Genomic DNA, 24,917 nt, shown 5'->3' with positions numbered 1-24,917 from the left:
TTCTTCTTGATAGTTCCAGTTACGTTGCGATTGTGAGGATCCGTTCGACTACGTTGGTTCGTCTACTTCATGGACCCGTTCTTCTTCCTTGCGGGATCTCTGGCAAGATGACCATTACCCTCGATATCACTTCTATCTTTGCTTGCTAGTTGTTCGCTCTATCGCTATGCTTGCGCTACCTACCACCTGTTTATCATGCCTCCCATATTGCCATGTCAAGCCTGTAACCCACCTTCCTAGCAAACCGTTGTTTGGCTATGTTACCGCTTTTGCTCCGCCCCTCTTATAGCGTTGTTAGTTGCAGGTGAAGATGAAGTTGGTTCCATATTGGAACATGGATATTTTGGGATATCACAATATCTCTTATTTAATTAATGCATCTATATACTTGGTAAAGGGTGGAAGGCTCGGCCTTATGCCTGGTGTTTTGTTCCACTCTTGCCGCCCTAGTTTCCGTTATACCGGTGTTACGTTCCTTGATTTTGCGTTCCTTATGCGGTTGGGGATTTATGGGACCCCCTTGACAGTTCGCTTTGAATAAAACTCCTCCAGCAAGGCCCAACCTTGGTTTTACCATTTGCTACCACCTATCCCCTTTTCCCTTGGGTTCTGCAGACTCAAGGGTCATCTTTATTTAAACCCCCCCGGGCCAGTGCTCCTCTGAGTGCTGGTCCGAACCGAGCAGACTGCGGGGCCACCTTGGGGAAACTTGAGGGTTGGTTTTACTCGTAGGATGTCTCATCCGGTGTGCGCTTAGAACGAGATATGTGCAGCTCCTATCGGGATTTGTCGGCACAGTCGGGTGGTCTTGCTGGTCATGTTTTACCATTGTCGAAATGTCTTGTAACCGGGATTCCGAGTCTGATCGGGTCTTCCTGGGAGAAGGAATATCCTTCATTGACCGTGAGAGCTTGTGATGGGCTAAGTTGGGACACCGCTGCAGGCTATAAACTTTTGAGAGCCGTGCCCGCGGTTATGTGGCAGATGGGAATTTGTTAATGTCCGGTTGTAGAGAACTTGACACTTGACTCAATTAAAATGCATCAACCAGGTGTGTATCCGTGATGGTCTCTTTTCGGCGGAGTCCGGGAAGAGAACACGGCCTTGAGTTATGCTTGAACGTAAGTAGCTTCAGGATCACTTCTTGATCATTTCTAGCTTCTCGACCGTGCGTTGCTTCTCTTCTCGCTCTCATTTGCATATGTTAGCCACCATATATGCTTAGTGCTTGCTGTAGCTCCACCACATTACCCCTTTCCTACCCATAAGCTTAAATAGTCTTCATCTCGCGGGTGTGAGATTGCTGAGTCCTCGTGACTCACAGATTCTACCAAAACAGTTGCAGGTGCCGACGATACCAGTGCAGGTGACGCAACCGAGCTCAAGTGGGAGTTCGACGAGGAACTTAGTCGTTACTATGTTTCGTTTCCTGATGATCAGTAGTGGAGCCCAGTTGGGACGATCGGGGATCTAGCATTTGGGGTCATCTTCTTTTCATTTGGATTTGACAATAGTCGGTCTATGTGTGTACTCTGAATGATGTTTGTTTAATTAATGTATTGTGTGAAGTGGCGATTGTCAGCCAACTCTTTATCCTATTCTTGTTCATTACATGGGATTGTGTGAAGATGACCCTTCTTGCGACAAAACTACCATGCGGTTATGCCTCCAAGTCGTGCCTCGACACGTGGGAGATATAGCCGCATCGTGGGTGTTACAAGTTGGTATCAGAGCCATCCCCGACTTAGGAGCCCCCTACTTGATCGAATCGCTGACGTTATTGAGTCTAGAAAAAAATGTTTTGAGTCTTAGGATTATATATCTCGAAGAGTAGGATTCTTTTTACTCCTCAGTCCCTTCGTCGCTCTGGTGAGGTCTCCTGACGTAGATGTTTTGACTTTCCTCTCCTCAAATTTCACTAATTTTTTTTAGGATCACGCGGGTATCTTGGAATCGTTCCGATAGTCTTGTGACGAGAACATTGTTCTTGGTGCCTCCTGACATTTAGGGGTTGTGGCAGTGTCCCGGGGAGTTGAGCTCTGAGGTGTTGTCGTCACAATTTTATCGTTGCAGTTCTGGAATACTTGAGTTTCGCCGACATCGAAAATCTCTTTTATGCAGTTGTTGGTGAGATCACCTCGACGCCACCCAGTACTGGGGCGGGAGTTCGGGAGTATTGCCATAACTCGTATAACGGATGCTTTTCGAAGGTTGAGGTACACGATTTCCGGAGTTTTCTTGGTTATGTGTTGACGGATGGATACAGCTGGATCTAGGGATTGTTAGTTTGGGTGAGATATATTGCGTCCCCTGCATCCCCAACACCAGATTGCATAACCAGAAAGTTTCGGGAGTTTATAAGTGGGAATTCAAGTATCTCGTAGGATATCTTTCCAACAGACACATGATACGATATGGGATCTATCATATGTTTGTTTCCAGCTTATTTTGCAAGCCAATCCTTTGTTTTGTTTTGTTTTGGTTTGTCGTATTCGAGTTGCTTCGATGTCAAGTGTTGAGTCCATACCTTTCCTAAGCGGTGTTCTCATATTTCTATGGGAGTGCTAATCCTTCTTTATCATCGTGATTGCCATGTCAATTCTTTTCCAACCGGCGTGCTTCTCTTCAAGTAAATCCGATCATTCCAACATTCGCAAGATCAATTCTAAGCTTTTTCTCAACGGTGTTCGTTTCATCCGACCCAAGTTGCCTTTGTTTTCCCACCCTTTTTCTTCAAGGACTCAGATTTCTTAATCAAATATCCTTTTTATTGATGTGAAGTCTCTTCATTCTTTTCCTCCATGTTCTTTCCTGGTGATTCTCATGAAGATGCTAAGGAAGCTTCAAGTCTATTATTCTTCGTTCTTTTCTTCTCCGGTGGACTCAAGTCAAGCTTTCAGTGTTGATCGTATTCTTTTCCTTGTTTCAAATGCTTTCTCACGTCGGTGCATCTCTTAATCATCCACCTCTTGCTATTCATGTTATCTGGAGTGCTTTAGATATCTCAGAAGATTCGCATTTCCATTCCCAATCCATTCAAGCTATCTCGAGGTTGTTATCTCTTTTGAGCCATTTAATTCAACCGGCGGAATCTTTCTTTTAATCATTCAACGTTGTATCTTTTGAGTGGGCCCTAACCCACAGGTCTTTTCCCAGGATCTTACCTGACTCTTCTAATTTTCCCGGAGCTATTCCCAAATTCTTTTCGAAGTTTGACGTAAGAATGAAGTATCATGAGTCATATACCTTCTCCAAGATCGCTTTCAAATTCTTTTCATTGTTGGTTCAACCTTTCTAATTTTCATCCCGGAGTATCTCAACAATTCATGGTGGTTTCTCGTCGTCATTCTTGGATTTTGAAGACCGAAGAAGAGTTTCCCTTAAATCTTGTCCATTCTCTTGAAGATTCATGGTTCTAGCTTGATGCCATCCTCTCATAATTGTTTTTGATTGCGAGAATTCTTTTCACCCATCCGGAGCAATTCATGAGTCTTTTCATTTTGATTCTCCGGAGCCCATCATCTTAGTATTATTCATTCTCAGCTTTCAGATCTCATTCTCCAAATCTTACCGGTACATCATTCAAATATCCTCTAATCAGTTCATGATCTCTTCGTTCTCATGTATCTAAATTCTCTAAAGTATCTTCGTTCTTTTTATAATTCTTCCCGGTGTTTCTTTATCTTTTCTTTGTTCGTTTTCAATTCTTACGGGGGTTCGTTCAAGAGTTCTCTTCCTTGGTTATCATATCAATCCATTCGTTCTTTCCAATCCTACCGGTGGATCGTTGAAGAATTTTCTCAAGTTTGCGCTATATCTCTCTTAATCCTTTCTACGAAAATAAGTAGTATGCCAAATCCGTTGCTTGTCATCAATCTAAATTGGTGAAGGATACGCATAACATAATTCTTGTTCTTGTTTCATCCAAGCGATTAATTCCTTCTTCCGGAGTTCGTAATGGTATCAATTTCTCAGTTATATGTGTTCATCTTCTTCTGGAGTTCCAAGTTTTTTCCGCATTATCTCGCCGCGAAGCTCCATCTAAATTATCGCAAGGCTTGACCTTGTGTTCTCAACTTCTCTTTTTTTATCATCCTTTTATTATCGGAGTTCTTCATGGAGGCTCTACATGATGGTTCATCAATGATTTAATTCATTCTCGAAGTGTTCTTCAAGATTCTTGTTGGAGGAGCTCAAGTATTCTTCTTCTTGCATTCCGAAGTGCAATTCTTTCTACAATATCTTTCGAGGTGGTGTTATGTCCTTCTTGATAATTTCCATTCATGTTCCATGATTCACATGTTGTCAAGAATGAGCTATTTTAAATCCATCAATCTCTTCGTTGGAGTTATCTTGGTAGAGATTTCATCTAAAGCCTTTCCTAAGGAATGTTGCTATTGTGGTGCTTAACAATGATCCAAGTTATCTGTTTATCATCTTGGTGGAAGAAGTTTTTCATCTCTTTGGTGCTCTCAATCAAATCAATGGTTTTCGTTAGTGGCCGTTTGTCACCTCATAATTTTGAGATGTTTCCATAAGCCCACTACAAGCTTGTTCTTCTCGTTGCTAGTTTCCCAAGAACTCCGTTCAATCCTTCCTTGCAAGGATGCTCTTGAAATTCAATTGTGGTGGAAGTTGTCATTTTCTTCTCTCTCCCTTTATCCCAACAATCTAGCTACTATTCTTTCGTTCCGGAGGCACTGTGATGTTGCTCTCTTCACCCATCATCTCGTTTTGCCAAGATCATATCATTTTCATGCTTACCCATTTAACCAGAGTGTTGTGCTCTCATTCAAGTTCTTTCATCTTATCAAGTCTTGCATCTCTTCAACCGGAGTGATGTCCGAATTTGTTCTTCCTTGGTCCTTGTTTATCTCGTTTCAGCCAGAGTGGTTTCAATTCCTTCTTGCCCATTGTACTCATCATTCATAGCTTTGCAACCTCCAAGGTTCACATGGTGTTCCTTGTTTCTTTTGTCTACCGCAGTGCTCTCAATTGTGTTCACCTCCGTTGTGTTCTTTCTTTGAACTTTTCAACCTCTCAAGGTTCGTGGTTTCATTCGTTTGTCAAAGAAGCAACTTGGTTTTACCTCTTGCTCTTCTGCTTCCCTCCGGTGCCATCCTAGATCTCGGGATGAGATCTCTTGTAAGTGGAAGAGTGTTGTGACGCCCCGAGACCGACGCTTCAGACGCCTTCTCTTGTAAGTGGAGGAGTGTTGTGGCTAAGTTGGGACACCGCTGCAGGCTATAAACTTTTGAGAGCCGTGCCCGCGGTTATGTGGCAGATGGGAATTTGTTAATGTCCGGTTGTAGAGAACTTGACACTTGACTCAATTAAAATGCATCAACCGGGTGTATATCCGTAATGGTCTCTTTTCGGCGGAGTCCGGGAAGAGAACACGGTCTTGAGTTATGCTTGAACGTAAGTAGCTTCAGGATCACTTCTTGATCATTTCTAGCTTCTCGACCGTGCGTTGCTTCTCTTCTCGCTCTCATTTGCATATGTTAGCCACCATATATGCTTAGTGCTTGCTGTAGCTCCACCACATTACCCCTTTCCTACCCATAAGCTTAAATAGTCTTGATCTCGTGGGTGTGAGATTGCTGAGTCCTCGTGACTCACAGATTCTACCAAAACAGCTGCAGGTGCCGACGATACCAGTGCAGGTGACGCAACCGAGCTCAAGTGGGAGTTTGACGAGGAACTTGGTCGTTACTATGTTTCGTTTCCTGATGATCAGTAGTGGAGCCCAGTTGGGACGATCGGGGATCTAGCATTTGGGGTTATCTTCTTTTCATTTGGATTTGACTGTAGTCGGTCTATGTGTGTAATCTGAATGATGTTTGTTTAATTAATGTATTGTGTGAAGTGGCGATTGTCAGCCAACTCTTTATGCCATTCTTGTTCATTACATGGCATTGTGTGAAGATGACCCTTCTTGCGACAAAACCACCATGCAGTTATGCCTCCAAGTCGTGCCTCGACACGTGGGAGATATAGCCGCATCGTGGGTGATACAAATATGACCTAAACGACAGTGCCACAAATAAGTTGCACTATCATTATCAACTCTGCATCTTTTAGCTTCAATACTATGAATATGTGTATCTCCACTATCGAGATTCAAAAAGAATAGACCACTCTTTAAGGGTGCATGACCATAAAAGATATTACTCATATAAATAGAACAACAATTATTCTCTAATTTAAATGAATAACCGTCTCGCATCAAACAAGATCCAGATATAATGTTCATGCTTAACGCTGGCACCAAATAACAATTATTCAGGTCTAATACTAATCCCGAAGGTAGATGTAGAGGTAGCGTGCCGACTGCGATCACATCGACTTTGGAACCATTTCCCACGCGCATCGTCACCTCGTCCTTTGCCAATCTTTGCTTAATCCGTAGTCCCTGTTTCGAGTTGCAAATATTAGCAACAAAACCAGTATCAAATACCCAGGCACTACTACGAGAATTATTAAGGTACACATCAATAACATGTATATCACATATACCTTTGTTCACCTTGCCATCCTTCTTATCCGCCAAATACTTGGGGCAGTTCCGCTTCCAGTGACCAGTCTGTTTGCAGTAGAAGCACTCAGTCTCAGGCTTAGGTCCAGACTTGGGTTTGTTCTCTTAAGCAGCAACTTGTTTGCTATTCTTCTTGAAGTTCCCTTTCTTCTTCTTCCCTTTACCCTTTTTCTTGAAACTGGTGGTCTTGTTAACCATCAACACTTGATGCTCCTTCTTGATTTCTACCTCCGCAGCCTTTAGCATTGCAAAGAGCTCGGGAATTGTTTTATTCATCCCTTGCATGTTATAGTTCATCATGAAGCTCTTGTAGCTTGGTGGCAGTGATTGAAGAACTCTGTCAATGACACTATCAACAGGAAGATTAACTCCCAGTGGAGTCAAGTGGTTATGGTACCCAGACATTCTGAGTATATGTTCACGGACAGAACTATTCTCCTCCATCTTGCAGCTGTAGAACTTATTGGAGACTTCATATCTCTCAATCCGGGCATTTGCTTGAAATATTAACTTCAACTCCTGGAACATCTCATATGATCCATGACGTTCAAAACGTCGTTGAAGTCCCTGTTCTAAGCCGTAAAGCATGGCACACTAAACTATCGAGTAGTCATCAGCTTTGCTCTGCCAGACGTTTGTAACATCTGGTGTTGCTCCTGCAGCAGGTTTGGCACTTAGCGGTGCTTCTAGGACGTAATTCTTCTGTGCATCAATGAGGATAATCCTCAAGTTATGGACCCAGTCCGTGTAATTGCTACCATCATCTTTCAACTTTGCTTTCTCAAGGAACGTATTAAAATTCAATGGAACAACAGCACGGGCCATCTATCTACAACAACATAGACATGCAAAATACTATCAGGTACTAAGTTCATGATAAATTAAGGTTCAGTTAATCAAATTATTAAAGAACTCCCACTTAGATAGACATCCCTCTAATCATCTAAGTGATCCCGTGATCCATATCAACTAAACCATGTCCGATCATCACGTGAGATGGAGTAGTTTTCAATGGTGAACATCAATATGTTGATCATATCTTCTATATGATTCACGCTCGACCTTTCGGTCTCCAGTGTTCCGAGGCCATATCTGCATATGCTAGGCTCGTCAAGTTTAACCCGAGTATTCTGCATGTGCAAAACTGGCTTGCACCCATTGTATGTCAACGTAGAGCTTATCACACCCGCTCATCACGTGGTGTCTCGGCACGACGAACTTTTGCAACGGTGCATACTCAGGGAGAATACTTGTACCTTGAAATTTAGTGAGAGATCATCTTATAATGCTACTGTCGATCTAAGCAAAATAAGATGCATAAAAGATAAACATCACATGCAATCAATATAAGTGATATGATATGGCCATCATCATCTTGTGCTTTTGATCTCCATCTCCGAAGCACCGTCATGATCACCATTGTCACCGGCGCGACACCTTGATCTCCATCGTAGCATCGTTGTCGTCTCGCCAACTATTGCTTCTACGACTATCGCTACTGCTTAGTGATAAAGTAAAGCAATTACAGGGCGATTGCATTGCATACAATGAAGCGACAACCATATGGCTCATGCCAGTTGCCGATAACTCGGTTACAAAACATGATCATCTCACACAACAAAATATAGCATCATGTCTTGACCATATCACATCACAACATGCCCTGCAAAAACAAGTTAGACGTCCTCTACTTTGTTGTTGCAAGTTTTACGTGGCTGCTATGGGCTGAGCAAGAACCGTTCTTACCTACGCATCAAAACACAACGATAGTTTGTCAAGTTAGTGCTGTTTTAACCTTCTCAAGGACCGGGCGTAGCCACACTCGGTTCAACTAAAGTTGGAGAAACTGACACCCGCCAGCCACCTGTGTGCAAAGCACGTCGGTAGAACCAGTCTTGCGTAAGCATACGCGTAATGTCGGTCCGGGCCGCTTCATCCAACAATACCGCCAAACCAAAGTATGACATCCTGATAAGCAGTATGACTTGCGCCCACAACTCACTTGTGTTCTACTCGTGCATATAACATCTACGCATAAACCTGGCTCGGATGCCACTGTAGGGGAACGTAGTAATTTCAAAAAAATTCCTACGCACACGCAAGATCATGGTGATGCATAGCAACAAGAGGGAAGAGTATCGTCCATGTACCCTCGTAGACCGTAAGCGGAAGCATTATGAGAACGCGGTTGATGTAGTCGAACGTCTTCACGATCCGGCTGGATCCAAGTACCGAACGCACGGCAGCTCCGAGTTCAGCACACGTTCAGCTCGATGACATCCCATGAACTCCGATCCAGCAGAGCTTCACGGGAGAGTTCCGTCAGCACGACGGCGTGTTGACGGTGATGATGTTGCTACCGACGCAGGGCTTCGCCTAAGCACCGCTACGCTATGATCGAGGTGCATTATGGTGGAGGGGGGGGGGCACCGCACACGGCTAAGGGACCAATGATCAACTTGTGTGTCTAGAGGTGCCCCTTCCCCCGTATATAAAGGAGCAAGGGGGGAGGCCGGCCGGCCCTCTATTGCGCGCCAGGAGGAGTGGGAAAGGAAGGGGGAAGGGGAAAGGTAGGGGGAGAGGGAGAAGGAAAGGGGGGCGCCGCCCCCTCTCCTAGTCCAATTCGGACCAGAGTGGGAGGGGTGCGCAGACTGCCCTAGGCCAGCCCTCTCTCTCTCCACTAAGGCCCATAAGGCCCATTATTTCTCCGGGGGGGGGGGGGGGGGTTCCGGTAACCCTCCGGCACTCCGGTTTTCTCCGAAATCACCCGGAACACTTCCGGTGTCCGAATATAGTCGTCCAATATATCGATCTTTACGTCTCGAGCATTTCGAGACTCCTTATCATGTCCGTGATCATATCCGGGACTCCGAACTACCTTCGGTACATCAAAACACAAAAACTCATAATACCGATCGTCACCGAACTTTAAGCGTGCGGACCCTACGGGTTCAAGAACTTGATGACCCACAAGTATAGGGGATCTATCATAGTCCTTTCGATAAGTAAGAGTGTCGAACCCAATGAGGAGCAGAAGGAAATGATAAGCGGTTTTCGGCAAGGTATTCTCTGCAAGCACTGAAATTATAGGTAACAGATAGTTTTGTGATAAGATGATTTGTAACGAGCAACAAGTAACAAAAGTAAATAAAGTGCAGCAAGGTGGCCCAATCCTTTTTGTAGGAAAGGACAAGCCTGGACAAACTCTTATATAGAGAAAAGCGCTCCCGAGGACACATAGGAATTATCGTCAAACTAGTTTTCATCACGGTCATATGATTCGCGTTCGGTACTTTGATAATTTGATATGTGGGTGGACCGGTGCTTGGGTGCTGTACTTACTTGGAAAAGCATCCCACTTATGATTAACCCCTATTGCAAGCATCCACGACTACAAAAGAAGTATTAATGTAAACCTAACCATAGCATGCAACATATGGATCCAAATCAGCCCCTTACGAAGCAGCGCATAAACTAGGGTTTAAGCTTCTGTCACTCTAGCAACCCATCATCTACTTATTACTTCCCAATGCCTTCCTCTAGGCCCAAATAATGGTGAAGTGTCATGTAGTCGACGTTCACATAACACCACTAGAGGAGAGACAACATACATCTCATCAAAATATCGAACGAATACCAAATTCACATGACTACTAATAGCAAGACTTCTCCCATGTCCTCAGGAACAAACGTAACTACTCACAAAGCATATTCATTTTCATAATCAGAGGAGTATTAATATGCATATAGGATCTGAACATATGATCTTCCAACAAATTAACCAACTAGCATGAACTACAAGGAGTAATCAACACTACTAGCAACCTACATGTACCAATCTCAGACTTAGAGACAAGAATTGGATATAAGAGATGAACTAGGGTTTGAGAGGAGATGGTGCTGGTGAAGATGTTGATGGATATTGGCCCTCTCCCGATGAGAGGAGCGTTGGTGATGACGATGGCGATGATTTCCCCCTCCCGGAGGGAAGTGTCCCCGGCAGAACAGCTCTGCTGGAGCCCTAGATTGGTTCCGCCAAGGTTCCGCCTCGTGGCGGCGGAGTCTCGTCCCGAAAGCTTGCTTATGATTTTTCTTCGGACGAAATACTTCATATAGCAGAAGATGGACACCGGAGGGCCACCAGGGGGCCCACGAGGCAGGGGGCGCGCCCAGGGGGGTAGGGCGCGCCCCCACCCTCGTGGCCAGGGTGTGGGCCCCCTCTGGTATTTCTTCCGCTCAATATTTTTTATTATTTCCAAAATAACTTCCGTGGAGTTTCAGGACTTTTGGAGTTGTGCAGAATAGGTCTCTAATATTTGCTCCTTTTCCAGCCCAGAATTCCAGCTGCCGGCAATCTCCCTCTTCATGTAAACCTTGTAAAATAAGAGAGAATAGGCATACGTATTGTGACATAATGTGTAATAACAACCCATAATGCAATAAATATCAATATAAAAGCATGATGCAAAATGGACGTATCAGAACTATGTAGACATGACCGAGACACGTCTCCGGTCAATAACCAATAGCGGAACCTGGATGTTCATATTGGCTCCCACATATTCTCCAAAGATCTTTATCGGTCAAACCGCATAACAGCATACATTGTTCCCTTTGTCATCGGTATGTTACTTGCCCGAGATTTGATCGTCGGTATCTCAATACCTAGTTCAATCTCGTTACCGGCAAGTCTCTTTACTCGTTCTATAATTCATCATGTCGCAACTAACTCATTAGTTACAGTGCTTGCAAGGCTTATAGTGATGTGCATTACCGAGTGGGGCCAGAGATACCTCTCCGACAATAGGAGTGACAAATCCTAATCTTGATCTATGTCAACTCAACAATTACCATCGGAGACACCTGTAGAGGACCTTTATAATCACCCAGTTACGTTGTGATGTTTGGTAGCACACAAAGTGTTCCTCCGGTAATCGGGAGTTACATAATCTCATAGTCATAGGAACATGTATAAGTCATGAAGAAAGCAATAGCAGTAAACTAAAACGATCAAGTGCTAAGCTGACGAAATGGGTCAAGTCAATCACATCATTCTCCTAATGATGTGATCCCGTTTATCAAATGACAACTCATGTCTATGGTTAGGAAACATAACCATCTTTGATCAACGAGCTATTCAAGTAGAGGCATACTAGTGACAATCTGTTTGTCTATGTATTCACACATGTATCATGTTTCCGGTTAATACAATTCTAGCATGAATAATAAACATTTATCATGATATGAGGAAATAAATAATAACTTTATTATTGCCTATAGGGCATATTTCCTTCACAAACCGGATTTTCACAGCTTGCGCCCCCTACCTAGCGCGCCAAAGATGTCGGTGGAAACAACGCCTATGGGATCACAGGGAATCCCTTCTACGGTTGGCGGGCGCGGGGATGTGCAAAGAGCGGGTTTAGAAGATCAACACGGGGGAGTTTATCCAGGTTCGGGCCGGAAGTGATGCGTAATACCCTACTCCTGCTGGTTTGTGTTTATCTGGTGTTCTTGGACTAGCTACAAAGCGTGCAGGGTCCAAAAAGTCTGAATCCTTCTCTAGTATGCCTCGGGCCTCCTTTTATAGCCAAAGGGGTCACCACAATGGCACACAGGAGGTGGAAAGTTTGTACTGTATACAGGTCTATCGCCTGGTACCGTAGGACAAACGCATTTAATGCACTGCCGATGTCCCCCCTCACTTTATCGGGGACGGCAAGGAAGCTCGTCTCGCCCATCGCTGCCTCGCTTCGCACTGACTCGCGTCCAAGCTGACTAGGCATGCAGCGCCGCGCTAGCTGACTGACTACTGAGTTGGTGCGGTGGCGGAGTCTTCACGAAGATCTGCATGCCACCACGCAGGTGCTCGCTGAGTTGGCCTGGAAGCTGCACGTCGCCACGCAGGTGCCTGCCTCGCTGGTGGGTTGACTGCTGTGTTGAAACGGCGGTGGAGCCTTGGCAGGTGGGGGCCTAGCTGCGGCCCCGCAGATGTCCCCGGCAAGGGCCTTGCCGGGGGGTCTCGTGAGCGTCCCCGGCAAGGAGCTTGATGAGGGATTTCCGTCTTTTGGTCCACATCTAGTCTTGTATGTTCTTGGTCTTTACAAAGATCTGCATGCCACCATGCAGGCGCCTCCCGAGCCTTGGTTCCAATGTTGTCGACGGTGTCGGAACTCTTAGGCTCAAGGGTGGCTGCTCTGCTGGTGTTGGTCAAGTTGCCCCGGCAAGACTCTTGCCGGGGCTATGTAAGCTCCCCCGGCAAGGCTCTTGCCGGGGAAAGCCCACCCTATCCCTCTGCTTCTCGCGCCTTCGGCTTGGCGCTGCTCTGGTAGTCTTGTGTCTTCGCTTCCTCTGCTCCGCCAAGCGTGGCCGCAAGCGTGTGGCTGCGACTGCCCGCGCACAAGTAAAGGGGTACAAAAAGGACCCCTACTTTTGTACACTGACACCGTCCCAAAATTCTTGTCTTAGATTTGTCTAGATATAGATGTATATAATACTAAAACATGAATTGATACATTCGTATTTAGACAAATCTAAGACAAGAATTTTGGGACGGAGGGAGTACATTTTTAGTGAAATGTGATTCAGGATCCATGCAAAGTAATGTAGCATCTGTTTTCGAAATGGATGGTTATAGGTTTAGACAGAAGTTAAGTTTCAACAATGCCCTTGCGGCAAAGCAAACTAAAATGTATCATTTTGCCTCAGGACTCTGCACATTTAAGGCATAATGCACTGAAAAGAACTCACAAGTTAAATTGAAAATCAAAATAAAAGTTGGGATAGCATGCCTGTGAGGAAGGAGGTCGAGGGCAGCAGGGCGCACAGTGGGCGAAGGACGCACAAGGAAGATGAGTTACCTCGTCGCTAGGCTGTGAGGTGGCCTCCATCATGGAGGTCCTCGGGTTGGAGTGCATCAGGCCCTCGGGTTGGAGTGCATCGGCAATGAGTGGTGGGGCTGCGACAGGGGACAGGTTGGAATGGTGGCCCTGCAGAGATGATGACGGCATGAGGTGTTGCGGCTTGGAGCAGCAACAAGAGAAATAGAGGAACCGCCAACATGCTGCTGGCAAGGTTGCACCTGAGGTTGGAAAACATAGTTAATTAATTAAGTCATCTAATGTAATCATCCAAGAGTTCTAGTCCTGGGTATGTATAACACTAATTTTTTTCCTTTGAACATTTTAGCTCTCAGAGTCCAAACTATTTTGTAAACCTTTTTTTGTTGAACTGCTACAACATCCCCATGCATCAACTGTCACATAACAAAAACGAAAACTTGCGGACATGCACCTCATCTGAGTTTAGACAGTGCAATAAAAGATAAACATTCAAGTTCATGAACTTGGGGGAACAACGGGCTCGACATGCAGAACTTAGCAAAGGTGACCTACTAAGTAGAGAATCGTAGAGGTTAGTAGACAGTGAGCTACTGCATTCAAACTGACAAACTACTAGTAGACAGTGAAAATTCTAGATTTTTATGTAGCAATATAAAACATCAAAACTCTGGTGAGGGAGTTCATCTCCAGGATTTTTGCAGAAATTCTGTGAGTAGTAACATGTATATTTGCTAGTGGATATACACAGATGAAATACTCGAGCTCCTATTTGTCGAACTGAATTGAACTAAACAAAATTTTAGAAATTGAATTGAAGTAGAATACGAATTTCAACTAAACTTTCTATGAATTTCAACTAAACTAGGATAAGAAATTAAACTTAGCTAAAATAACAAATAGTTGAACCTTTCTTTCAGTTCACATATTATCATGAAATAGTACCAGACTGTAAGGTTTAATACATGAAAGCAGGAATATATAAGCAGGCATCGCCGTCGACAATACTTGGTGCACCAGAGAACCTGCACTGCTAGATTTGTTGAGAGAGGACTGAGGGCAGTACATCCCCATGGCAGATAGGTAATTCAAGTTCAATATGAACCAGCACTGCTGGATTTATTAAGAAAGTACTAAGGGCAACATATCGCCTCCAAAGCTTCTGGGTGCAGAACAAAACACATCGTACTTGGCCGCCTAGGATGCATCCATTGATGCATCGCGTACTCAGAAACTTGAGGAGGCACTTCAGGACTAGCGAAACCTACTTATTGGAGAAGCCAAGAGGCTTCATGGCCTCTAACACTTTCTAGTAGCATTACCATTGTTGGAAACCATGGCGTTTAATCAAATGGTTCAGGGACCACTCCCAGTCAGTCCCACTGCTACCTGTGCTACAGAGAACATGAATATAAAGGAGATGGTGACTCATCAATTTTTCTTTATGATATATCTAAACTTATAGAATTTTCAAACTTGCACTGACGATACTTTAGGTGATATACCTAAACTTTACAAAATTTTGCAGAAACTCGCTGCAAATCATTACTTATTTAGGTGATATATCTAAACTTACAGAATTTTGAAACTTGCACTGATGATATTTCTACGCACACACCAACTATTCTATGATTTTTCATGGACTGACGATAGATTACATACCGAACTAATACTAAGTCTAGTACAAAAATTCTCTATCACGTAGTTGAACGGGCTCTCTTCGTAGTGGTGTACGACCTGGGGTGGCGGAGGCGAACGGCCTATGCGCTGAGGCGGTGGAGGGTGACGTCGGAAAGTTGGCCCGCGACACAGCGCGGGTGCATTGCCGGGAGGATGTCACACACGGCGTGGTGAGTGCATGATGCGGCAGCGCGAGAAGGAGGGGCCGTGGCGATGGTCAGGGCGTAGGGCCATGTTGTTGGCCGGCGGTGTTGGTTAGGGAGCAGGGCCACGGCGATGGGCAAACAACAAAGTATTTTGCAATCAACCAATATAATCCAATATCAACTGGTTGAAGTGAACTGAACTATTATATTTTTGTTTTTTCCATTATACACCCTAAACTTATCAAGGGAGATAGAAGTGAATTGAAGGGATTTGAATGCTGCAGCGGATCTTGGCTTCAATAGATCATGATAATAAGTAGTATATTCCTAAGTCCAGATAAGTGATTTTTTTGTTAAGCATGAGGAGCAGTTTACATTGGGTTGGGAACTTTGAATTAATTCAGATAGGAGGTGGCCATCTATCTATCCACAGTAGCATTGGGTGTGTGTATTCTTGTATCAAAGACTCAATTTGTTGTTTTGCATATCAAACGGTTTTTAAGTGTTACTCACGGCTAAATAGATAGAATGTGTATGTTTTGTTCAGTACACCATGTTTATGTTGATCAGTACACCATGTGATGCAATTACAAAGTCTATTTCTTTCTGAAACAAGCAATATTCACAAAGGACCTAATTTCTAGCATCAGAAGGCACTTGTCTTGAACTGACAGATTTACAACAAGTAGACCAAATTCGCGAAGTAGATTAGCCGAATTTCTACACACACAAAAATGCACGGTGGGAACTTGTCAGACAGGAGCGGGCGAACTGCACGGTGCATCGCTGCAGCTGTCCTCGTTTTACTTCGAGCTCCTAATGGTGTTGCTCCTGCTGAAGAGGAGAGTAGGGGAGGTGGAAGATGGGGGCTGACCTGCGGATCCCACTGGCGTCCGCCTGCTGGATCTCCTCACCGTCTCGGAAGGAGAAAGAAAGGAGAGCGTGCATGCATGACGACGTTGTCCTTGTTGTCATGGAGAAGTAGGACTGCTGGAGACATTGCAAAGCAGCACAACAATATTACATGTTCTCTAAAGTTGAGTAAAACATGTTTGAGATTATCAACAGTACACATATCGTATCTTTCAGTAGATCAACTAGTATATCTGAATGTGTAAACATAGAACAACTAATTTGAATGGATCTCTATCATGGCTGGAGAAAAGGACTTGTAGTGGCTGATATCTATCAAGCAAAAAAAAAAGATAAGAACGATGCAATCCAACGAGGAATTTTGTTATTTGAGCTTGAACTGATTAGCAAAACCACCCATCTATTATTAGAACTTACAAGCAGAAGAATATGCACTCCTGCGTAGTGTGAAGCTGAACCCAAAATTTAACAAATGATCAGTTGTTATTTAGGTTGTGTGAGCTGAAGAAAAGAAACCAAATGTATCACGAGGCCAAGTTATGAACTGAACCTCTAGGCGTTCAAAGTTCTGAACTGACCCTCTTTCAAGCTGAGAGAACAAAGTCGCACGAGGTTGACAGGGGTGTTGACGCACAGGGTTCTCCTGGTGGCATTGAACAGACATCGGTGGCGGAGCTGAATGGCCTGCGCGCTGAGGGTGTGGAGGGCGATGCCGGAACATGGTGCTGGGGCGCGTCGCGTGTTATAGGAATTTCTTGGAACTCCCATGGTAGTAATTGATATGTCTCCAACGTATCTATAATTTTTGATTGTTCCATGCTGTTATATTATCAATCTTGGATGTTCAATAATCATTTTATATCATTTTTGGTACTAACCTATTGAAATGTGCCAAGTGCCAGTTCCTGGTTTTTCCGTGTTTTTTACATCGCAGAAAATCAATATCAAACAGCGTCCAAATGCCACGAAACTTTACGAAGATATTTTATGGACCAAAAGGAACAAGTTGGGCCCTGGTAGCACCTGGGGGGAGTCCCGAGGAGGGGACAACCCAGCAGGGCACTCCAGGAGGCCCATGCACGCCCTGGTGGGTTGTGCCCACCTCGGGTGCCCCTCGGACCGCCTCTTTGTTTTATAAATACCCAAATATTCCAAAAACCCTAGGGAAGTCGACAAAATATTCATCTAGCCGCCGCAGAGTCCAAAACCACCAGATCCAATCTAGACACCATCTCGGACGGGGTTCACCACCTCCATTGGTGCCTCTCTGATGATGCGTGAGTAGTTCTTTGTAGACCTTCGGGTCCGTAGTTAGTAGCTAGATGGCTTCATCTCTCTCTCTCTCTCTTGATTCTCAATACAATGGTCTCTTGGAGATCCATATGATGTAACTCTTTTTGTGCTATGTTTGTTGGGATTGGATGAACTTTGAGTTTATGACCAGTCATATCTTTTTATATCCATGAAAGTTATTTGAGTTTCTTTGATCTCTTATATGCATGATCTCTTATAGCCTCGTATGACTTCTTCAATATTTTGGTTTCGTTTGGACAACTTGATCTATTTATCTTGCAATGGGAAGAGGTGCCCGGTAGTGGGTTCGATCTTACGGTGCTTGATCCCAGTGACAGAAAAGGGAACTGACACGTATGTATCGTTTCTACTAAGGATAAAAAGACGGGATCTATATCTATCCAATAGATAAACGGATCTTGTCTACATCATGTCATCGTTCTTATTGCATTACTCCGTTTTGCCATGAACTTAATACACTAGATGCATGCTGGATAGCGCTCGATGTGTGGAGTAATAGTAGTAGATGCAGGCAGGAGTCGGTCTACTAATCTTGGACGTGATGCCTATGTAATGATCATTGCTTGGATATCGTCATAATTATTTGAGGTTCTATCAATTGCCCAAGAATAATTTCTTTACCCACCGTTTGCCATTTTCTCGAGAGAAGCCACTAGTGAAACCTACGGCCCCCGGGTCTTCTTCCTCATATATTTGCTTGTGATCTACTCTTCCTCATATATTTGCTTGCGATCTACGTTGTGTTGCTTGGTTCTCCTAATGGTTCTATGTCACGACCGGTTTTTCAATAAAAGATTTATTGAGAGACCAATCCCTTTTACGGACCAGTAAAGAAGAATTCCTTCTCACTGGTAGACAATATCTTGGTCACAGAAAAAATACCAGGAGTACTGAATATAATACAAGGTTGAGCGGAGACTGCTCAACAATTTATTACATGTACGCAGAAAAACATAACGGCGGATAGGGTGGCATAACTACTAACTCACGATAACAACGGTGGTGGAAATATCACAGCGGAGCGGGTGATATGACTCCTGCAAACTACAGCTCTTCGAGTGTCAGGGTGAAGCTCGAGGAGGTTTATTGCGGGTGGCGGAAGCGTATATAATACAAGTGACTAATATCCAGGATCGCATGGGACTGACTGGGATTCCTCTAGGCGTCGGACTCACTATTAAACTCTTCATCCAAGAGGTCGCCTTCGTCAACATCTGGCCAAATCAACAAGCCAGGTGAGTACTATGAAAGTACTCGCAAGACAGTTCGGACATAAGATATAACAAATGTAAACATGATGCATTTGAACAGGTTAACAAGGGCACTCATACATAGAGATAATACTGCATGGGAAAATAAAAGAGAAGTCAGGCGGTAGTCCTCCCGAAATCCCAAAATAAATACTGGGTGCCAAACGAGGGTCTGAATGACTCCTCAAGAGGAAAATGCAAGAGTAATAATGCCGCAGTCGGGCGTCAGGGCGACACCACATAAAGGGCTTATAATAGAAAATAAAAGATGGTGCATGCCACAGTCGGACGTCAGAGCGACATCGCATAAAGGGCTTATATCAAAAGTAAATAATCAATATGCCATAGTCGGACGTCTGAGCGACATCACATAAAGGGCTTATATCAAGAGTAAAGTAACAAGAGTGCCAGTCGGACGTCTGAGCGACATCACATAAAGGGCTTATATCAAGAGTAAAATAAACAAGAGTGCCACAGTCGGACGTCTGAGCGACATCACATAAAGGGCTTCATAACTTAACATCTTAGTAGCTCAAGAATCTAAATCATAACAAAGGAATAATCAGGTATGAGGTAAATAACAGGGGTTAGTCCATCCTTAGGAAAAATCTTTAACCAAGTTTACCACTCAAGTTTGGTTACCGGGGACAATACCACGAGGACTTGACATAGATATGGACACACTGATCACGATACTTGACCTTGGATACGATGACTCGGAAGGATTTGACTCTGCAGAGTTTGCACTTTAACCACAGCCAACGGATTTCAGTAGTCACGGGGACTAGTTCCGTTTACGGTGTTTTGGAAGAAACACATCTAACCAGTACACACCCATTCAACATTCCGAAGCCAGGAATCACCCTCGGCAACGTTCAAGAAAAACCTTGAGACGGGGAGGCTACAACCTCGCGTAGCATGGGATCAAATTTCTATACGCGCGCTCTAAGGGGTGCCCCCCTCTCGGTCCCAACCGGAAACACCCATGCCCCCTGACCGGATGACTGGCTTTAATCCAGGGCCATGGAACCATCATCTCGGCCCCTCTGTTTGGTGTGTACACGGAAAGAGGTTACCAACTTACTAAACCGCATTCTGGCAGAAAACATGTGGTAGCACGGAAGGGGGAAGAACGATAACGTGACTCCGTCCACGTTAACGTCGGAATTTATCAGATGACGTAAGGCTGGCATGCTACAACAGTACCACCTTACTGCCCTTCATGTCACCACATGACTAGGCCATCTCTCATTAGAGATCACAGTAGCTTTGGAACACACGGGTAGTTGCCTCACAAGCAACGAGATACTCACCGATACTCATATGCCATGCACAACCTTTCACGCAAACATGCAAAACACCTATCATATCAAAGGTTCAAACATGCTTGCCTGGTTCGGAGAAGTCGGAGTCTAGCTCGGCGAAGTTCGCGGCCCCGTCACCTCTTCCGGAACCTACGATATAGCGAGAAAGCATACTAACGTGAAAACCAACGCGTGCATAAAAGTTGTTCCAAAAAATTTCCAAATAAATCCCATAAAAAACTAGACAAAATTATAAGACTGTCAGAAAAAGAATCACTCAAAAATCACTTTTTATTAAAAAGTTATAAGGGTTTCTTTCCAGGGACTCATCTGTAATAAAACAGAGAAGTTCGAGGGGCTAAACTAAGAAAACAGAAAACGGTTCGAATAGAAACGCGCCAGCCCACAGAGAAAACGTACTCTGCCCGAAGGCGCCAATAGAAAACGCTTCGGGGGGGGGGGGAAAGAAGAGATGCTGACGTGGGGGGTCCACATGTCAGGTTTGAAAAACCTCGCCGGCGCCCGAAGGCTGCGGAGGTCGCCGGCGTCGAACCACGGCGAGTCAGGGAGATCGGAGTGTACCAAGAGTATCAGCGTGCCCTTCCGCATCGGTGGGTGGTGGACTTGGGCGTCGGGGAGCACCATGTCGACGGCGACACTTTCTCCGGCGGACGGCGGCTCGGGCGATGGTGGGGAACTCCGGTGGTGTGCTGCAAACTTCGAATTGAAGCGCGGGTCAGAAGGAGGGATGCACTAGAGAGCTACTGGCAAGAGATGGGAGGCAGAGGTGCACGCACAGGAGCGAATCGAGCTGGAACCCGTAGCGGGTCGCGGCGGCCGGAGTCGAGGAAGGAGACTCCCTCGGGGCTCTTCAAGTGGCTAGGCAGGGTCATGGTGGAGTGCAGAGCTGGTGTGGGTACTAGCTGGAGCTCGGGGCCTCTATTTATAGGCGGCTCGAGGGGGCGGCCGTGAACGGGGAATCTCCGGCGAGACATTACGGCGAGGCAGTGGCTTGGCAGAGGGTTTAGGTGGCCAGGCAGCACCAGTGGGAGTTACTGGTCCCGTTCCACTGCTAAACTCGGCCGGGCCTGGCGTAATGGCGTCGGTCTTCGTCGGGGTTGCCGTACTGGCACGGCAGCGGCAGAGAGCGCGCTCCGTGCCCAGCGGTTCACAACGAGGGTGGCAGCACGCACTGGGGAGTGGAAGACCACGCGGCGACCTCCGGTGGCTTGGGCGGCCGCCGGACGGCGCCGTCTATGCTGCGCCACTCTTCTGACGGCCGCAAAGCCGCCACTGGCGTCGGTCACGGGGCGGCGCACCTCCTGCTGCTCGTCGCCAACGTCCGCAAGCTTTCAGGCGCTCGTGCGGTGCAGAGGAGAAGGAGGAGGGGACAGGGAACACGGCGACGCCGGGGCACTGGTGGGATTGGCAACGGACACTGAAGAAACGACAGTGGTTCAGACACTGTTAACTGAATTTGACTGAACATGATATTGACAGTGCTCTGAAGGTGTTCGATGAAATGATATGGTATGAAGAAATTTTTTCCTGGAGCTGGGACTTGGTGAGGTGACCTCTCAATGCACCCAGAGGCTGCCTGATTTTTCTCAGAATTTTTGGAGAAGGATTTGAATGAATTTTATCAAATTTGGCAAATCTGGTCCAAACTTGCAGCAAGTATAGTTTGAAAATTTGAACTGGAGACCAGTGGATCTTCATGGATCTTGGTATAGGGTTCAAAGGACTAGGAAGGGAAAATGGTTTGGGGGCAAAAATCAAAGCAGAAGGAGTAGTTCCTTTGTAAACCTCCAAGGATCAAGATATAAGGCAGAAATTGTTTTTGATAAGAAATAAGTGGAAATAAATATATGGAGAGGTCCAACTTGCTGGATTTGAAGTAAATCATGATCCAAAGATGAGGAAAGGTTTATGAGAGTGGATTTGCACTAAGGTCATGGCAAGAGAGATTTGTTGAAAGTGGCAAAGGATCATTCCAAAAGCCATAGTGCATTTTCAAAAGGCATTTTTCCCAAGTGAAAAGCATTTTTGGTTTGAGTCCAAATAAAAAGAAAGAACCTCCAAGACCAAAATCAAGTCTTGGGTGAATCCAAATAAAACTCTTTCCATAAAAAAAATATTTTGAAAGGGAGGGTTCTTTTGAAGAAAAATTTAAAACACCTCCCTCAAGTCAAATAATTTTTTTGAAAAGGCCAAATAAAATTTTGGGTGTCACAACACCTACCCCCTTAGGAAAAATCTCGTCCTCGAGATTTCAGCTGATCCTTGAATAGATATGGATATTCTGCCTGAAGAAAATCTTCCCTTTCCCATGTAGCTTCATCCTTAGTGTGGTTGCTCCACTGAACTCTGAAATTTTTTGTCATTTTCTGACGGGTCCTCCGTTCAGACACTACCAGTATCTTTACTGGCCGCTCTCTGTAGGTGAGATCTGGTTGCACATCAATGCTCTCATGAGATACATGCTTCTCCGGGTTACTTACACATTTTCTCAATTGTGAGACGTGGAATACGTCATGGACGTCTGACAGCTCCTTGGGTAGGTCTAGTTGGTAGGCTACCGTGCCTCTTCGTGCAATTATACAGAATGGTCCAATAAATCTCGGGGCTAGCTTCCCCTTAATTTTGAACCGTTGCAGGCCCCTCATAGGAGACACTCGTAGGTATACGGAATCACCGGGTTCAAAGCTGACCTCACGATGTTTTTGATCGTAGTAGCTCTTTTGTCGGCTCTGTGCTATCTTGAGTCTGTCCCTGATCTGTTTAACTTTCTCCTCGGCCTCCTTGAGCATGTCTGGGCCGAAGATACGACTGTCACCTATTTCTGACCAATTCAGTGGGGTACGGCACCTCCGTCCGTACAATGCTTCAAAGGGTGCTATTTGTAAGCTGGCTTGGTAACTGTTGTTGTAGGCAAACTCGACATATGGCAATTCCTCCCAATTGGATCCATAGGTGAGCACACAGGCTCTCAGCATGTCCTCTAGGATTTGGTTCACACGTTCCGTTTGTCCATCAGTCTGAGGGTGGTACGCTGTACCGAAAGCTAGTTGCGTGCTCAGAGCTTGTTGCAGGTGATCCCAAAATTTGGAGACAAATTGGGTGCCTCGGTCGGATATTATAGTCTTTGGGACTCCATGCAAACAAACTATACGAGAAAGATAAAGCTTGGCCAGCCTTTGTGTGGAGTAGGTAGTCTTCACGGGAATGAAATGAGCAACCTTGGTTAGTCGGTCTGTGATGACCCATATGGCGTCATTTCCGCGTTGTGATCGAGGTAGTCCGATGATGAAGTCCATTCCTATTTCATCCCATTTCCACTCCGGTATCCTGTTTGGCTGGAGTAGCCCTGCTGGCTTTTGATGCTCGGCCTTGATGCGCTGACATGAATCGCAACAAGCAATAAATGCGGCTATATCCCTTTTCATACCGTGCCACCAAAATCTCTCCTGAATGTCTTTGTACATTTTGGTTCCTCCAGGGTGGATCGAGTATGGAGCGGTGTGGCTTTCGGTTAGGATTTGTTGCTTGAGTTCCTCAATGTTAGGTACGCAAAGTCTATCTCCGTACCATAATATTCCTTCACTGTCTGTGACGAACTCTGAAGCCTTACCAAGGTTCATTTTCTTTTTTATACCTTCGATGCCGGGATGTCCCTGTTGAGCCTTCTTAATTTGTTCCACTATGGTGGGTTGTATCTCCAGATTTGATACGGTGCCCTCAGAGACTAACACCATGTTGAGCCTAGCGAACTCTTGCTGAAACTCAGGCCTCAAGTTTTGCGGACCATCGTTGTCCGGGCTGGGGTTTCGACTAAGGGCATCGGCCACTACATTTGCTTTCCCTGGATGGTAGTGAATACCGACATCATAGTCCTTGACCAATTCCAACCAGCGTCGTTGGCGTAAGTTTAGCTCTGGTTGCGTGAAAATATATTTAAGGCTCTTTTGGTCCGTATATATTTCACAGCGATTTCCCAACAGAAAGTGCCTCCACTCCTTGAGTGCATGTATGACTGCTGCTAGCTCCAAGTCATGTGTTGGGTAATTTTCCTCATGTTTTTGCAGCTGCCTGGAGGCATACGCGACAACTTTGCCATCCTGCATTAGTACACACCCAAGGCCCTTTCGGGACGCGTCACAATATACTTCAAAACTCTTGTGTATATCTGGCACAGTTAGGACCGGTGCGGTTGTTAGTTTCTCCTTGAGCTCTTGGAAGCTTTTCTCGCATGCTTCCGTCCATACAAATTTCTTTTCTTTCTTGAGCAACTGTGTTATAGGCTTTGCCACAGTGGAGAATCCTTCAATGAATCTTCTGTAATATCCGGCCATTCCCAGGAAACTCCGCACATCTGTCACGTTGGCGGGTGGCTTCCAGTCAAGTATGGCTTTGACTTTCTCTGGGTCTACGGCCACGCCTTCTTGGTTTAATATGTGGCCTAGGAAACCTTGCCTTAGCCAAAATTCACACTTGCTAAATTTGGCATACAACTGATGTTTCCTCAATTCACCCAAGACTATTCTGAGATGCTCAGCGTGCTCTTCTGGTGTCCTTGAATATACCAGAATATCGTCGATGAACACCACAACAAACTTGTCCATGAATTTCATGAACACTTTATTCATGAGATGGACGAAATATGCGGGGGCGTTCGTTAGTCCAAAAGGCATCACTGTGAATTCATATAATCCGTATCTGGAGGTGAATGCTGTTTTAGGGATATCTTCTGTCCGTACTTTCAATTGATGGTATCCCGATCTCAAATCAATTTTTGAGAACACCTTGGCTTGTGCGAGCTGGTCAAACAAATCATTTATCCATGGCATCGGACATTTGTTCTTGATGGTGACCATATTGAGAGCTCGATAGTCTATACACAGTCTCAGTGTCCCATCCTTTTTCTTGGCGAACAACACTGGCGAACCCCATGGTGAGGAGCTGGCTCGAATAAA

The sequence above is a fragment of the Aegilops tauschii genome, chromosome 1 (genome assembly GCF_002575655.3).
Source record: "Aegilops tauschii subsp. strangulata cultivar AL8/78 chromosome 1, Aet v6.0, whole genome shotgun sequence".
Taxonomy (NCBI): Eukaryota; Viridiplantae; Streptophyta; class Magnoliopsida; order Poales; family Poaceae; genus Aegilops; species Aegilops tauschii.
This window is presented reverse-complemented; position numbering follows the sequence as displayed.